Genomic DNA, 18,323 nt, shown 5'->3' on the forward strand with positions numbered 1-18,323 from the left:
ACGTTTTATTAAAGTAATCCGGTACCTGGACTCACTCTGAGAAACCCTTTGTGTCTGCACACAAGTATGCCTCCCCAAGAGTGAGCCCCGAGACCCACGGAGCTACAACATTTATACATTTTCATACACTGCAAGTCATGGGAAAACATTAAACTAGACGATCACGCGTTCTGTGAGTCACTTGTTTTTACAAAGTTTTGCTTGAGTTTCACATTGCTACGCCAGTTATCTTATGTCAAGCTTATTTTGATTCCTCCAACATTGTTCAGTTCTTTTTTATCTGCAGGATGCGCCTTGAGTGGGGTTGGGGAGTAAAACATTCTGCTCCTTCTGTTCCTTCTTATCTACTCCTACTGCATCTCAATAGCCTTGCATCAGTTTTTTCAACATTTAAACTTTTAACCCATGTCAACTAGTCCATCATGCTTTGCAAGGCATTTGTACGGCAGTATGTGATTAATTTAACTTATCACACCAACCACAGCCAACTCAGATCCAGCATGTGTTAAATGCAGCGTACAGCTCCTCTGACACTATCCAATGATGCACACCAGCTCAGGTAATGCATAGTAAGAATGCAGAATAAAAATCCCTCTACATGTAAGTGTCAAGCACTCCCAGGTAGCTTCACACACGAGTTAAGCTCAGGTCAACTTGTCGCATCAAAGGCCGAGCCTTCTGGCAGCTGTCAGACAGCTCCCTGTGGCTGGTTAAACTCTCACCTCGGGAGGGGTCTTAGTCCCACCTGATCGGCTCTGTGAATCCAGCCACCTCCATCCAGTCCCAGTTAGTGTGACGATGATTCGACTCCTCTCCACTTTTCACAGATACTGTTCAGTCCAAGAATCCTTTAACATGAAACTGATTAATATTAATTCTAGAATCTGTAATTGGAATACAATTTTTGTGACTGTGATTAGATTTAATTTGAATATATTTGGAATTAATGACATTAGGTTGAATTACTTACCTTAATATTAAATTGTTCTTTCCTTTCCCCTATTTATATGGACTAGACTCACCGGCAGTGTCAGCTGCCATGTCCAGCTCCACACACACTGACTCCCACTGATGCTGTGTAACCAGGGGCGTAAACCATCTCCAGGTGACATCAGAAAGGAGCCAGGGACCATGTCACAAAGCAGCCCACACCCCTCCCACTCTAGGTATTACAGAGTCACATGACCAGGCTTTGCTCCTGGTGTGCAGTCTCACTGGGCATGAACGCAGGTTGCACAATCAGTCCCGTCTCCAACCCTGCTCCCGCGTACTGAGACTCCAGGCAGGGAGCACTGACTCCCAAAATTACCACTGATAAATTCTCCCTCCCATCCTCTGAATGTGAGGTCCCACGATTCAAAGGCCCCCATTTCTACCTCTTGCTTTATACTCCAGAAAGTCTCCCCTCACTTTATATCTGAGTGTTTCTCCCTCCTGCTTTGGCAGACAGAGACGGTTTGTGGGAATGGTGTTTGGGATATTACCTCTCCCTCCTTTGTGCTCTGAAACATGTCTATTCCCTGTAACAGGAAGGGCACCAGAGGCAATAAGTGGAGGGATCTTCAGGAGGATCAAGTGCTGGGACCATCGGAGCATTAATTGGAGGGTGCATCATGGGCAATAGGCTCCCTCTGTATTATCCCATCAAACACTCCCAGGGCAGGTACAGCATGGGTTAGATACAGAGTAAAGCTCCCTCTACACTGCCCCATCAAACACTCCCAGGGCAGGTACAGCACGTGTTAGATACAGAGTAAAGCTCCCTCTACACTGTCCCATCAAACACTCGCAGGGCAGATACAGCGTGGATTAGATACAGAATAAAGCTCCCTCTACATTGTCCCATCAAACACTCCCAGGGCAGGTACAGCATGGGTTAGATAAAGAGTAAAGCTCCCTCGACACTGTCCCATCAAACACTCCCAGGGCAGGTACAGCATGGGTTAGATACAGAGTAAAGCTCCCTCTACACTGTCCCATCAAACACTCCCAGGGCAGGTACAGCACAGGTTAGATACAGAGTAAAGCTCCCTCTACACTGTCCCATCAAACACTCCCAGGGCAGGTACAGCACAGGTTCGATACAGAGTAAAGCTCCCTCTACACTGTCCCATCAAACACTCCCAGGGCAGGTACAGCACGGGTTAGATACAGATTAAAGCTCCCTCGACACTGTCCCATCAAACACTCCCAGGGCAGGTACAGCATGGGTTAGATACAGAGTAAAGCTCCCTCTACACTGTCCCATCAAACACTCCCAGGGCAGGTACAGCACAGGTTAGATACAGAGTAAAGCTCCCTCGACACTGTCCCATCAAACACTCCCAGGGCAGGTACAGCACGGGTTCGATACAGAGTAAAGCTCCGTCTACACTGTCCCATCAAACACTTCCAGGGCAGGTACAGCACGGGTTAGATACAGATTAAAGCTCCCTCGACACTGTCCCATCAAACACTCCCAGGGCAGGTACAGCATGAGTTAGATACAGAGTAAAGCTCCCTCGACACTGTCCCATCAAACACTCACAGGGCAGGTACAGCATGGGCTAGATACAGAGTAAAGCTCCCTCTACACTGTCCCATCAATCACTCCCAGGGCAGGTACAGCACGGGTTAGATACAGAGTAAAGCTCCCTCTACACTGTCCCATCAAACACTCGCAGGGCTGATACAGCGTGGATTAGATACAGAGTAAAGCTCCCTCTACATTGTCCCATCAAACACTCCCAGGGCAGGTACAGCATGGGTTAGATACAGAGTAAAGCTCCCTCGACACTGTCCCATCAAACACTCCCAGGGCAGGTACAGCATGGGTTAGATACAGAGTAAAGATCCCTCTACACTGTCCCATCAAACACTCCCAGGGCAGGTACAGCACAGGTTAGATACAGAGTAAAGCTCCCTCTACACTGTCCCATCAAACACTCCCAGGGCAGGTACAGCACAGGTTAGATACTGAGTAAAGCTTCCTCTACACTGTCCCGTCAAACACTCCCAGGGCAGGTACAGCATGAGTTAGATACAGAGTAAAGCTCCCTCTACACTGTCCTTCAAACACTCCCAGGGCAGGTACAGCACGGGTTCGATACAGAGTAAAGCTCCCTCTACACTGTCCCATCAAACACTCCCAGGGCAGGTACAGCGCGTGTTAGATACAGAGTAAAGCAGCCTCTACACTGTCTCACCAAACACTCCCAGGGCAGGTACAGCATGGGTTAGATACAGAGTAAAGATCCCTCTACACTGTCCCATCAAACACTCCCAGGGCAGGTACAGCACAGGTTAGATACAGAGTAAAGCTCCCTCTACACTGTCCCATCAAACACTCCCAGGGCAGGTACAGCACAGGTTAGATACTGAGTAAAGCTTCCTCTACACTGTCCCGTCAAACACTCCCAGGGCAGGTGCAGCATGAGTTAGATACAGAGTAAAGCTCCCTCTACACTGTCCTTCAAACACTCCCAGGGCAGGTACAGCACGGGTTAGGTACAGAGTAAAGCTCCCTCTACACTGTCCCATCAAACACTCCCAGGGCAGGTACAGCACGTGTTCGATACAGAGTAAAGCAGCCTCTACACTGTCTCACCAAACACTCCCAGGGCAGGTACAGCACGGGTTAGGTACAGAGTAAAGCTCCCTCTACACTGTCCCATCAAACACCCCCAGGGCAGGTACAGCATAGGTTAGGTACAGAGTAATGCTCCCTCTACACTGTCCCATCAAACACTCCCAGGGCAGGTACAGCATGGGTTAGATACAGAGTAAAGCACCCTCGACACTGTCCTATCAAACACTCCCAGTGTAGGTACAGCATGGGTTAGATTCAGAGTAAAGCTCCCTCTACACTGTCCCATCAAACACTCCCAGGGCAGGTACAGCACGGATTAGATACAGAATAAGGCTCCCTCGACACTGTCCCATCAAACACTCACAGGGCAGGTACAGCATGGGTTAGATGCAGAGTAAAGCTCCCTCTACACTGTCCCATCAATCACTCCCAGGGCAGGTACAGCACGGGTTAGATACAGAGTAAAGCTCCCTCTACACTGTCCCATCAAACACTCCCAGGGCAGGTACAGCATGAGCTAGATACAGAGTAAAGCTCCCTCTACACTGTCTCACCAAACACTCCCAGGGCAGGTACAGCACGGGTTAGATACAGAGTAAAGCTCCCTCTACACTGTCCATCAAACACTCCCAGGGGAGGTACAGCACGGGTTAGATACAGAGTAAAGCTCCCTCTACACTGTCCCATCAAACACTCCCAGGGCAGGTACAGCACGGGTTAGATACAGAGTAAAGCTCCCTCTACACTGTCCATCAAACACTCCCAGGGCAGGTACAGCACGGGTTAGATACAGAGTAAAGCTCCCTCTACACTGTCCCATCAAACACTCCCAGGGCAGGTACAGCACGGGTTAGATACAGAGTAAAGCTCCCTCTACACTGTCCATCAAACACTCCCAGGGCAGGTACAGCACGGGTTAGATACAGAGTAAAGCTCCCTCTACACTGTCCATCAAACACTCCCAGGGCAGGTACAGCACGGGTTAGATACAGAGTAAAGCTCCCTCTACACTGTCCATCAAACACTCCCAGGGCAGCTACAGCACGGGTTAGATACAGAGTGAAGCTCCCTCTACATTGTCTCACCAAACACTCCCAGGGCAGGTACAGCACGGGTTAGATACAGAGTAAAGCTCCCTCTACATTGTCTCACCAAACACTCCCAGGGCAGGTGCAGCACGGGTTAGATACAAAGTAAAGCTCCCTCTACACTGTCCCATCAAACACTCCCATGGCAGGTACAGCATGGGTTAGATACAGAGTAAAGCTCCCTCTACACTGTCCCATCAAACACCCCCAGGGCAGGTACAGCACGGGTTAGATACAGAGTAAAGCTCCCTCTACACTGCCCCATCAAACACTCCCAGGGCAGGTACAGCATGGGTTAGATACAGAGTAAATCTCCCTCTACACTGTCCAATCAAACACTCCCAGGGCAGGTACAGCACGGGTTAGATACAGAGTAAAGCTCCCTCTACACTGTCCCATCAAACACTCCCAGGGCAGGTACAGCACGGGTTAGATACAGAGTAAAGCTCCCTCTACACTGTCCCATCAAACACTCCCAGGGCAGGTACAGCACAGGTTAGATACAGAGTTAAGCTCCCTCTATACTGTCCCATCAAACACTCCCAGGGCAGGTACAGCATGAGTTTGATACATAGAAACATAGAAAAATAGGAGCAGGAGTCGGCCATTCGGCCCTTCGAGCCTGCTCCGCCATTCAATATGATCAGGGCTGATCCTCTATCTCAATACCATATTCCCGCTCTCTCCCTGTACCCTTTGATTCCTTTTGTGTCTCGAAATCTATCTATCTCCTTCTTAAATATATTCAGTGACTTGGCCTCCACAGCCTTCTGTGGTAGAGAATTCCACAGGTTCACCACCCTCTCAGTGAAGAAATTTCTCCTCATCTCAGTCCTAAATGCCCTACCCCGTATCCTGAGACTGTGAACCCTCATTCTAGACCCCCCAGCCAGGGGAAACATCCTCCCTGCATCCAGTCTGTCTAGTCCTGTCAGAATTTTATGCGTTTCAATGAGATCCCCTCTCATTCTTCTAAACTCTAGTGAGTACAGGCCCAGTCGACCCAATCTCTCCTCATATGACAGTCCTGCCATCCCAGGAATCAGTCTGGTGAACCTTCGCTGCACTCCCTCTATGGTAAGTACATCCTTTCTTAGGTAAGGAGACCAAAACTGTACACAGTACTCCAGGTGTGGTCTCACCAAGGCCCTGTACAACTGTAGTAAGACATCCTTGCTCCTGTACTCAAATCCTCTTGCAATGAAGGCCAACATACCATTTGCCTTCCTAACTGCTTGCTGCACCTGCATGTTTGCTTTCAGTGACTGGTGTACAAGGACACCCAGGTCCCTCTGTACATCAACATTTCCCAATCTATCACCATTTAAATAATACTCTGCCTTTCTGTTTTTTCTACCGAAGTGGATAACTTCACATTTATCCACATTATACTGCCTCTGTCATGTATTTGCTCACTCACTCAACTTGTCAAAATCGCCTTGAAACCTCTTTGCATCCTCCTCACAACTCAATCCCACCTAGTTTTGTGTCATCAGCAAACTTGGAAATATTACATTTGGTTCCCTCATCCAAATCATTGCTATTTTTATTGTGAATAGCTGGGGCCTAAGCACTGATCCCTGTGGTACCCCACTAGTCACCGCCTGCCACCATGAAAAAGAACCATTTATTCCTATTCTCTGTTTCCTGTCTGTTAACCAATTTTTAATCCATGCCAGTATATTACCCCCAATCCCATGAGCTTTAATTTTGCACACTAACATCTGATGTGGGCCTTTAATCAAAGGCCTTCTGAAAATCCACATCCACTGGTTCTCCCTTATCTATTCTACCAGTTATATCCTCAAAAAACTCCAGTATGTTTGTCAAACATGATTTCCCTTTCATAAATCCATATTGACTCTGTCTAATCCCATTGATATTTTCTAAGTGTCATGTTATCACATCCTTTATAATCGAGTCTAGCATTTTCCCTACTACTGATGTTAGGCTAATAGCAGCGTTACATTTGCCACCCTCCAATCTGCAGGAACTGTTCCATAATCTATATAATTTTTGAATTGCTGTTTGTGGGAGTTAAGAGTGAAGCTCCCTCTACACTGTCCCATCAAACACTCCCAGGGCAGGCACAGCGCAGGTTAGCTAGAGAGTAAAGCTCCTTCTACATTGTCCCATCAAACACTCCCAGGGCAGGTACAGCATGAGTTAGATACAGAGTAAATCTCCCTCTACACTGTCCCATCAAACATCCCCAGGGCAGGTTATATACAGAGTAAAGCTCCCTCTACACTGTCCCATCAAACACTCCCAGGCCAGCTACAGCATGGGTTAGATACAGAGTAAAGCTCCCTCTACACTGTCCCATCAAACACTCCCAGGGCAGTTACAGCATGAGTTGGATACAGAGCAAAGCTCCCTCTACACTGACCCACCAAACACTGCCAGGGCAGGTAATGCGCGGGTTAGATACAGAGTAAAGCTCCCAATGCTGGGAACTCAACATCCAGGGGTATTCAATATTCAGGAAAGATAGGCAAAAAGGAAAGGGAGGTGAGGAAGCATTGCTGGTTGAAGAAGGGATTAACACAATTGTATGGAAGGATATTGGCTCTGATTATGTGGAATCTGTATGGGTAGAACTGAGAAATCCCAAGGGGCAGAAAACGTTAGTGGGAGTGGTATATATTAAAAGGGAAATTAGAGAAGCGTGCAATAAGGGCACAGCAGTCATCATGGGTGACTTTAATCTACATATAGATTGGGCTAACCAAATTAGTAACAATACTGTGGAGGAGGAATTCCTGGGGTGCTTACAGGATGGTTTCCTGGACCAATATGTTGAGGAACCAACCAGAGATCAGGTGATCTTAGACTGGGTATTATGTAATGAGAAAGGATTAATTAGCAATCTTGTTGTCGGAGTGATCATAATATGATAGAATTCTTCATTACGATGGAGAATGAAGTAGTTGACACAGAGACTAGGGTCCTGAATTTAAATAAAGGAAACTATGATGGTCTGAGGCGCGAGTTGGGTAGGATTGATTGGAGAATGTCACTCAAAGGGTTGACGGTGGATAGGCAATGGCAAACATTCAAAGACCGCATGGATGAACTGCAGAATTTGTTCATTCCAGTTTGGCATAAAAATAAAACAAAAAAGGTGACTCAACCGTGGCTAACAAGGGAATTTAGGGACTTGGACTCATCCTCTTTCAGAGCATTCACAGTCAAACCACAAACAACCAAACAACACTGTCAGATCACAGTCAAATTACTATGTTTCTCAAAAAGACAGAAACAAACAACATAGAAACACAACCCAGTAAACTGTACAACACCAAAAAATCGTACAGATGGGCCAAAAACGACACGGAAAAATACCAGAAAACAATTAGCAATGCATCAACTCAAGCTCTCTTAGACACCTTTCTGGATAACATATACACTCACAATAAAGAAGGCATAAACCGGGCAGTTAGTAAACTAAACAATATTTTTGATAATTTGGCAACAAATGCAAACTTGAAAGCTCGCAAGAACAAACCCAAAACAAAAAACTATGAAAAATGGTTTGACCATGATTGCCATAACATGAGGAAAAAACTTAGAAAACTATCAAACCAAAAACACAGACATCCAGAAAACGAGGAATTACGCCTTACTTATTGTCAGACGCTAACACAATACAGAAACACACTCAGGACCAAAAAAGAGCAATTTATTAAGAATACACTCAGCTCCATGGAGGAATCCATTGAGTCGAATTGTTTCTGGGACAACTTGAAAACACTACACAAAAAACAACACGACGATTTGTCCATTCAAAATGGGGACACATGGGTAAACCACTTTGAAAAATTATACCAGAAAAACACACTAGGACCAGAGCAACACCAAATACGCAAAAAACTTGAAAAGCTTGAAATGGCCATAAAAGATAACCAAAACCCGCTAGACGCCATAATAACAGAAAAAGAACTTCTTGAAAAACTCAAGGACCTGCGACCAGGAAAAGCTTGCGGGACAGACGGCATACTAAACGAGATGATTAAACACGCAGACGACAAACTGAAACTGGCTATCCTAAAACTCTTCAACTTGGTTCTGAGTGTCGGTTATTTCCCTGACATCTGGAACAAAGGACTCATAACACCCATATACAAAAGTGGGGACAAAATCGACCCAAACAACTATCGAGGCATCTGTGTAAACAGTAACCTGGGGAAGGTATTCTGTAGCATCATAAACAAAAGACTTATAAACTTCCTTGAAGAGCACAATGTCTTGAGTAAAAGCCAAATTGGATTCCTGCCAAACTATAGAACATCCGATCATATCTTCACCCTACAGACCCTAATTGACAAACACGTTCACCATAACAAAAGCAAAATCTACGCATGCTTTGTAGATTTCCAGAAGGCTTTCGACTCCATCTGGCATGACGGTTTATTCCTGAAACTTATCGAAAGCGGGGTAGGAGGTAAAACATATGATGTAATTAAATCAATGTATACAAACAATAAATGTGCAGTTAAAATTGGAGACAAACAAACAAAATACTTCCCACAGGGGCGGGGGGTGACGCAGGGCTCGCCAATCTCACCGACACTCTTTAATATTTACATTAATGGATTGGCAAAACTACTTGAACAATCTACAGCACCCGGCCTCACCCTATATGAATCCAAGGTTAAATTCCTCCTCTATGCCGACGACCTGGTTCTGCTGTCACCAACTAAGGAGGGTCTACAGCAGAACCTGGACCTGCTGGAGTCGTACTGCCAGACTTGGGCCCTGACAATAAATCCCCAAAAAACCAAAGTCCTTGTGTTCCAGCAAAGATCCAAACAACATGGACCCACAATAAATTTCACAGTAGGAACAACCAAAATTGAACAAACCACTCACTACACATACTTGGGCTTAAAAATCAGTTCTACGGGAAACTTCAAACTGGCTGTGAATGAACTGAAAGAGAAAGCAAGAAGGGCTTTCTATGCCATCAAAAAATCAATCCAAATAGAAATCCCAATTAGCATTTGGCTCAAAATTTTCAAATCAGTAATTGAACCAATTGCACTCTATGGCAGTGAGGTCTGGGGACCACTAACACAACAAGATTTTGCAAAATGGGACAAACACCCAATTGAGATCCTACATGCAGAATTCTGTAAAAGTATCCTCCGGACTCAAAGGAAAACAGTAAACAACGCATGCAGGGCGGAACTAGGCCAATACCCATTAATAATCACTATCCAAAAAAGAGCCACCAAATTTTGGAATCACCTACAAATGAGCAACCCCCAATGCTATCACTACGACGCCCTGAAATGCCAAGAGCTGACCATAAAGAAGAATACCCTCAGTCAACTAGTCCTGGGACTCAATAAAGTAACTAATAACAATACTAACAATAACCAGCCCCAGGACAGTGACAGGGTAACACAAAGAATTCGACCCAACACAATCGTCGCTAAGCAAAAGGAAAAATATCTGTCATATTGGGCAGAAACAACAAAAACCCAAAGCAAACTCAATTGCTACTTGGCCCTAAACAGACAATACAACATAGCTGATTACCTGACCATGGTAAAGGATAACAAACTGAGAAGAACCTTGACAAGGTACAGACTTAGCGAACATAGCCTAGCGATCGAAAAAGGCAGACACAGGCAGACCAGGCTGCCAAGAGAAGACAGGATATGCTCTCACTGCAGTCAGGGAGTAGTTGAGACAGAGATGCACTTCCTCACAGCCTGTGGAAAATATCAGGGCATCAGAGAGAATTTCTATCAAAAATTCTCACAAATATGCCCTGAATTCAGAAATCTGACTGACAACCAAAAACTCCCATTCCTACTGGGGGAGGAGAGAAGCTGTGTAACACTGGCGGCACACTATGTTACAGCTTGCCATGAACAGAGGGACAACCAGTAAACTAAGACAAGAGTATATATAAACAAGGCGAAAATATATTTATAAACTCAGGGATATACCTGTTTATACACTGTATGAATGGAACCGCGTTTATGTGTTCAACCATAAATGTATTTTGATGCTTTGGCAACATAAGATGTACCTTATCATGCCAATAAAGCGATTTGTATTGTATTGTATTGATAGCATAAGATCCAAGGAGAGGACATATAAATTGGCCAGAAAAAGCAGTATACCTGAGGATTGGGAGCAGTTTAGGATTCATCAAAGGAGGACAAAGGGATTAATTAAGAGGGGGGGAAATAGAATGTGAGAGTAAGCTTGCAGGGAACATAAAAACTGACTGTAAAAGCTTTTCATAGATATGTGAAGAGAAAAAGATTGGTGAAGTCAAGCGTAGGTCCCTTGCAGTCAGAATCAGGGGAATTTATAATGGGGAACAAAGAAATGGCGGACCAATTAAATACATATTTTGGTTCTGTCTTCACAAAGTAGGACACAAATAACCTTCCAGAGATGTCGGGTAACATAGAGTTTGATAAAAGGGAGGAACTGAAAGAAATCAGTATTTGTCGGGAAATGGTGTTAGGGAAATTGATGGAATTGAAGGCCAATAAATCCCCAGGGCCTGATAATCTACATCCTAGGGTACTTAAGGAAATGGCCCTAGAAATAGTAGATGCATTGCTAATCATCTTCCAACATTTGATGGAATCTGGAACAGAACCCATGGATTGGAGGGTAGTTAATATTACCCCACTATTCAAAAAAGGTGGTAGAGAGAAAATGGGGAATTACAGACCAGTAAGCCTGACATCGGTAGTGGGGAAAATGCTAGAGTCCATTATAAAAGATGTAATAGCAGAGCACTTGGAAAACAGTGACAGGATCGGACAAAGTTAACATGGATTTACAAAAGGTGAATCGTGCTTGACTAATCTACTGGAATTTTTTGAGGAAGTAACTGGTAAAATAGATAAGGGAGAACCAGTGGATGTGGTGTATTTGGACTTTCAGAAGGCTTTCGATAAGGTCCTGCATAAGAGATTAGCGTGTAAAGTTAAGGCACATGGGATTGGGGGCAAGGTATTGACTTTGATAGAAAACTGGTTGGCAGACAGAAAACAAAGAGTTGGAATAAACGGGCCTTTTTCTGAATGGCAGGCAGTGACTAGTGGGGTACCGCAGGGATCGGTCCTTGGGCCCCAGCTATTCACAATATATATTAATGATCTAGACAAGGGAACTAGATGTAATATCTCCAAATTTGCAGACGACACAAAGCTGGGTGGGCGTGTGTGCTGTGAGGAGGATGCCAAGAAACTACAGGATGATTTGGACAGGTTGGGTGATTGGGCAGAAGCATGGCAGATGCAATATAACATGGATAAATGTGACCTTATCCACTTTGGTGGCAAAAACAGGAAGGCAGATTATTATCTGAATGGCAATAGTTGGGAGAAGGGGAAGTGCAACGAGACCTGGGTGTCCTTGTGCACCAGTCGCTGAAGGTAAGCATGCAGGTGCAGCAGGCGGTTAAGAAGCAAAATGGCATGTTGGCCTTTGTAGCGAAAGGGTTTGAGTACAGGAACAAGGATGTCTTGCTGCAGTTGTACAGGTCCTTGGTGAGACCACTCCTTGAGTATTGTGTGCAGTTTTGGTCGCCTTATCTGAGGAAGGATCTTCTTGCCATGGAAGGATTTCAGCGAAGATTCACCAGGCTGATACCTGGGATGGCAGGAATGACGTATGAGGAGAGATTGGGATGATTGGGCTTGTACTCACTGGAGTTTAGAAGAATGAGAGGGGATCTCATTGAAACTTATAAAATTCTGACAGGACTGGACAACTAGATGCAGGAACGATGTTTCCGATGGTCAGGGAGTCCAAAACCAGGGGTCACAGTCTAAGGATAAGGGGTAAGCCATTTAGACAGAGTTAAGGAGGAATTTCTTCACCCAGAGAGTGGTGAACCTGTGGAATTTTCTACCACAGAAGGCAGTAGAGGCCAATTCATTAAATATATTCAAGGAGTTGGATATATTTCTTAAGGTTAAAGGGATCAAGGGATATGGAGAGAAAGCAGGGACCGGGTACTGAATTTGGATGATCAGCCATGATCGCATTGAATGGCGGAACAGGCTTGAGGGGCCGAATGGCCTACTCCTGCTCCTATCTTCTGTGTTTCTATGTTTCTATCGTTGTTAAGATCTGGAACGCACCATCTGAAAGGATGCTGGAATCAGGTTCCACAGCAACTTTCAAACGGTAATTGTACATGTACTTGAAGAGGACTAATTAGCAGAATTCTGGGGTAAAGCTGGGTGTGGGACTAAATTGGACAGCTCTTTCAAAGAGCCGGCACAGACACGATGGGTCGAATCACCTCCTTCTGTGCTGTTAGATTCTATGATCAGTGTGAAGACGTTGGTGTCTCTTAAGGCTCTTCAAGCTTATAAAGCTCTTCCCAGTCAGAACATTTCACGGATCTCTCGTCAGTGTGAACAAGCTGTTGTGCCAGCAGGTTGGAGGATCGAGTGAATCCCTTCCCACACACAGTGCAGGTGAACAGTCTCTCCCCAGTGTGAAATCGTTGGTGTCCATTCAGCTCCCGGGAGCTTTTAAAGCTTTTCCCACAGTCAGAACATTTAAAGGGTCTCTCGTCAGTGTGAACTCGCTGATGTGCCAGCAGGTTGGAGGACCGAGCGAACCCCTTCCCACAGACAGAGCAGGTGAACGGTTTCTCCCCAGTGTGAGCTCGCTGGTGTCCCTTCAGCTCCCCAGGACTTTTAAAGCTCATCCCACAATGGGAACATTTAAATGGTCTCTTATCAGTGTGAGCAAGCTGGTGTCTCAGCAGGATGGATGAACCAGTGAATCCCTTCCCACACATGGAGCAGGTGAACGGCCTCTCCCCAGTGTGAACTCTCTGGTGTATCTGGAGCTTGGATGACTCTGCAAATCCCTTCCCCCACACGGAGCAGGAGAACGGTTTCTCCCCAGTGTGAACTTGCTGGTGTGTATGGAGGCTGGATGACTGAGTGAATCCCTTCCCACATTCAATACACGTGAACGGCCTCTCCCCAGTATGAACTCACTGGTGTATCTGGAGCTTGGATAACTCTGCGAATCCCTTCCCACACACGGAGCAGGTGAACAGCCTCTCCCCGATGTGAGTGCGCCGATGAGTTTCCAGCTTGGATGGATAATTGAATCTCTTCCCACACTCCCCACATTTCCACTGTTTTTCCGTGGTGCGGGTGTCCTTGTGTTTATCCAGGTTGGATGATCAGTTGAAGCCTCATCCACACACAGAACACGTGTATGGTTTCTCCCCGCTGTGAATGGTGTGATGTTTTTCAGGCTGTGTAACTGGTTAAATCTCTTTCCACAGTCAACGCACTGGAACACTCTTACTCGGGTGTGTGTTTTCCAGTCACATGGATGTTTGAAATCTTTTCCCACAGACAGAACAGTCAAACATTTGTCCTTCCATATTCAAAGGTCAATGATATTCAGGTCCTGATGAATGGAGTGACTCTGTCAGATCTTGATGTGATGTTTGGTTTGAGTATCCCATCTGCAAATCCTCCCCTTCTAATACCCTGTAAAAGGAGTTTACAAAAGCCATCACTGTAAATACAGGATAGAAATTCAGAACAAACAATTCTAGTTTCTGTGGAACATTCTTTCCTCTCGTTTCCCCAAAGCTGTAAATCCCCATCCCACACACTCTCCCTCCTCCCTGTGCTGAAATCCAAACCCATCGCACCATCTCCAACATTTCTTTCCTCCACTCCCAGTTTTCTCCCTCACTCTACTCTGGTTGGGTTCAGTTCTACACCCGCTGTGTGCAGAGTGAGAATAAAGTCAATGAGTGAATGATTATCTCTCCTGGTTACGGGGACCCTGAAGCCCCGCCCACTCTTTGTTCCTATACCAAGATGGCCGCGCATGCACCGTGCTGCCAGCGGAACCGGTCTGTCTTTCCTGCACCAAGATGGCGACGCGTAACCCGGGCCTGTCACCGAGAAAAAGCCTCACAACTGCAGTCCGGTGGAACAGAGACCAGGCCGCTGGATCTCATTCGGGCCTGAGGCCATTCACCAGCTTTATAAACCCTGCGGCGTGGACTACCCGCAGTTTATTAATCTCCCGACCCCACTCCCGCTGACCAGCAGCTCCGCCCGGTGACCGTGCGGGGCTTTCTTTGTGAGGGACTCATGACCCGGGCCCAGGGCCTGATTGACGGGAGCTTCCGACCAATAGGGAGCGAGCGGGGTGGGGCTGGAGGAGCGAGCTGGCGGCGGGTCCTCCAACCAACCGGGGAGCCTGAGGGGCATGACTTGCGCTGGCTGATTGTCTGATCCGCAGGGCAGCGAGTTTCTCCAGTCCCTTGTTCAGGGCCCGGGGCCAGGGGAGGCTGTGGGCCTTTATTCCCCTCATTGGACACAAGGCTCTTTGGCTCACAACACACGGGCTCAGATTGCAATACAGACTTTTTAAATTCATGAATCAAAGGGACAGGGTCTCTCATTCTGTTGTGCGACAGTTCCTGGGACAGACTGTATCTCCCCCTCTCCTCCACACAGGGATTTGTGCTGGTTAAAGGGACAGCGATTCTCCTTGTTCTGCGAGTTTGTAATTAACTTTATCCCATATTAGAGACTCCAGGAGTTTACCAATAACTCCTCGAGTCTTGGTTATGATCTTCCAGAATTCCTTAGATTCTAGAATGGTCCCCGGGGATTGGAAGGTATCAAATGTAACCCCGCCGTTCAAGAAAGGAGGGCAAGAGAAAACAAGGACCCCTGGGCCAGTTAGTCTGACATCAGTAGTAGGTGCAAAAAAGATTCACAAGAATGACACCAGAACTGAGAGGATATACCGATCAGGAAAGGCTGAACAGGCTGGGGGCTCATTTCTCTGGAAAAGAGAAGGCTGAGGGGTGACCAGATAGAGGTCATCAAGATTATGAAAGGGTTTGATAGGGTAGACGTGGAGAAAATGTTTCTACTTGTCGGGGGGACCAGAACTCGCTGTCATAGATATAATAATATGAGAGAGAGAAATAGCACCAGAGTAAAGAAAAGTTCAGAAATAGGAGGAATCAGACAGGGCAAAAGCGAGGCAGACTAAGATGTGTTTGGAGTGCATGTGTGTAAATGTACATAGCCTGGTAAATAAGGTTGGTGAGCTGCAGGCACAAGGTGCCACAGGGGACTCTGATATAGGGGCAATAACAGAGACCAGACTCAAAGAAAGGGAGGATTGGGATCTTAATATTCCTGGCTACAAGGTATTCAGGAAAGATAGGGAAGGAAAAAGAGAAGGGGTGGCAGTATTGATCAAATAAACTATTACAGCACTGGAGAGGGTGATGTAGTCGAGGGAGCAAAGATTGGTTTGAATTCAGGAACAATAGAGGAGCGATTACACTGCTGGGTGTTTACTACAGGCCACCAAATAGTGGGGAGGAGATAGAGGAGCGATTACACTGCTGGGTGTTTACTACAGGCCACCAAATAGTGGGAAGGAGATAGAGGAGCTATTACACTGCTGGGTGTTTACTACAGGCCACCAAATAATGGGAAGGAGATAGAGGAGCAGATTTGCAGGCAAATTACAGAAAGATGCAAGAACATAGAAATATAGAAGATAGGAGCAGGAGTAGGCCATTCGGCCCCTTGAGCCTGCTCCGCCATTCAATGTGATCATGGCTGATCATCCAATTTCAGTACCCGGTCCCTGCCTTCTCCCCATACCCCTTGATCCCTTTAGCCTTAAGAAATATATCCAACTCCTTCTTGAATATATTTAATGAATTGGCCTCGACTGCCTTCTGTGGTAAAGAATTCCACAGGTTCACCACTCTCTGGGTGAAGAAATTCCTCCTCATTTCTGTCCTAAATGGCCTACCCCTTATCCTTAGACTGTGACCCCTGTTTCTGGACTCCCCGACCATCGGGAACATCCTTCCTGCATCTGGTCTGTCCAGTCCAGTCAGAATTTTATAAGTTTCAATAAGATCCCCTCTCATTCTTCCAAACTCCAGCAAGTACAAGCCCAATCGTCCCAATCTCTCCTCATACGTCATTCCTGCCATCCCAGGTGTCAGCCTGGTGAATCTTCGCTGAATTCCTTCCATGGCAAGAACATCCTTCCTCAGATAAGGTGAACAAAACTGCACACAATACTCAAGGAGTGGTCTCACCAAGGCCCTGTACAACTGCAGCAAGACATCCTTGTTCCTGTACTCGAACCCTCTCGCTACGAAGGCCAACATACCATTTGCCTTCTTAACCGCCTGCTGCACCTGCATGCTTACCTTCAGCGACTGGTGCACAAGGACACCCAGGTCTCGTTGCACTTCCCCTTCTCCCAATCTATTGCCATTCAGATAATAATCTGCCTTCCTGTTTTTGCCACCAAACTGGATAACCTCACATTTATCCATGTTCTATTGCATCTGCCATGCTTTTGCCCAATCACCCAACCTGTCCAAATCATACTGGAGTTTCTCGGCATCCTCCTCACAGCACACACGCCCACCCAACTTTGTGTCATCTGCAAATTTGGAGATATTACATCTAGTTCCCTTGTCTGGATCATTAATATATATTATGAATAGCTGGGGCCCAAGGACCGATCCCTGCGGTACCCCACTAGTCACTGCCTGCCACTCGGAAAAAGACCCGTTTATTCCAACTCTTTGCTTTCTGTCTGCCAACCAGTTCTCTATCCAAGTCAATACCTTGCCCCCAATCCCACGTGCCTTAACTTTACATGCTGTTCTCTTATGCGGGAACTTATCAAAAGCCTTCTGAAAGTCCAAATACACCACCTTCACTGGTTCTCCCTTATCTATTTTACCAGTTACATCCTCAAAAAATTCCAGTAGATTAGTCAAGCACGATTTACCTTTTGTAAATCCATGTTGACTTTGTCTGATCCTGTCACTGCTTTCCAAGTGCTCTGCTATTACATCTTTTATAATGGACACTAGCATTTTCCCCACTACCGATGTCAGGCTTACCGGTCTGTAATTCCCCGTTTTCTCTCTACCACCTTTTTTGAATAGTGGGGTAACATTAGCTACCCTCCAATCCATGGCAGCACGGTGGCATAGTGGTTAGCACTGTTGCCTCACAGCGCCAGGGACCTGGGTTCAAATCCGGCCTCGGGTGACTGTGCAAACTCCACACAGACAGTCTCCCCGTGTTTGCGTGGGTTTCCTCCGGGTGCTCCGGTTTCCTCCCACAGTCCAAAGATGTGCGGGTTAGGTTGATTGGCTATGATAAAATTGACCCTTAGTGTTAGGGGGATTAAATACAGGGATAGGGTGGGATATGTGTAGGGGTTACGGGGATCGGGTGGGATATGTGTCGGTGCAGGCTCGATGGGCCGAAATGGCCTCTATCTGCACTGTGAGGTTTCTGTGATTCTGTGATACTGTTCCAGATTCCATCGAATGTTGGAAGATGATCAGCGATGCATCTACTATTTCTAGGGCCACTTCCTTAAGTACCCTAGGATGTAGATTATCAGGCCCTGGGGATTTATCGGTCTTCAAGAGTAGTGATAATGGGGGACTTCAATTATCCGAATATAGATAGTAACAGTGTAAAGGGCAAATTGGGGAGTAATCCCTGAAATGTGTACAAGAGAACTTTCTGGATCAGTGTGTTTCCAGCCCAAGGAGGAAGGAAGCAGAGCTGGATCTAGTTCTGGGGAACGAAGTGGGGCGAGTGGAGCGTGTTTCAGTG

Source organism: Somniosus microcephalus, unplaced genomic scaffold (assembly GCF_052327205.1).
Source record: "Somniosus microcephalus isolate GS21.2 unplaced genomic scaffold, FLI_Smic_1.0 scaffold58, whole genome shotgun sequence".
Classification (NCBI taxonomy): Eukaryota; Metazoa; Chordata; class Chondrichthyes; order Squaliformes; family Somniosidae; genus Somniosus; species Somniosus microcephalus.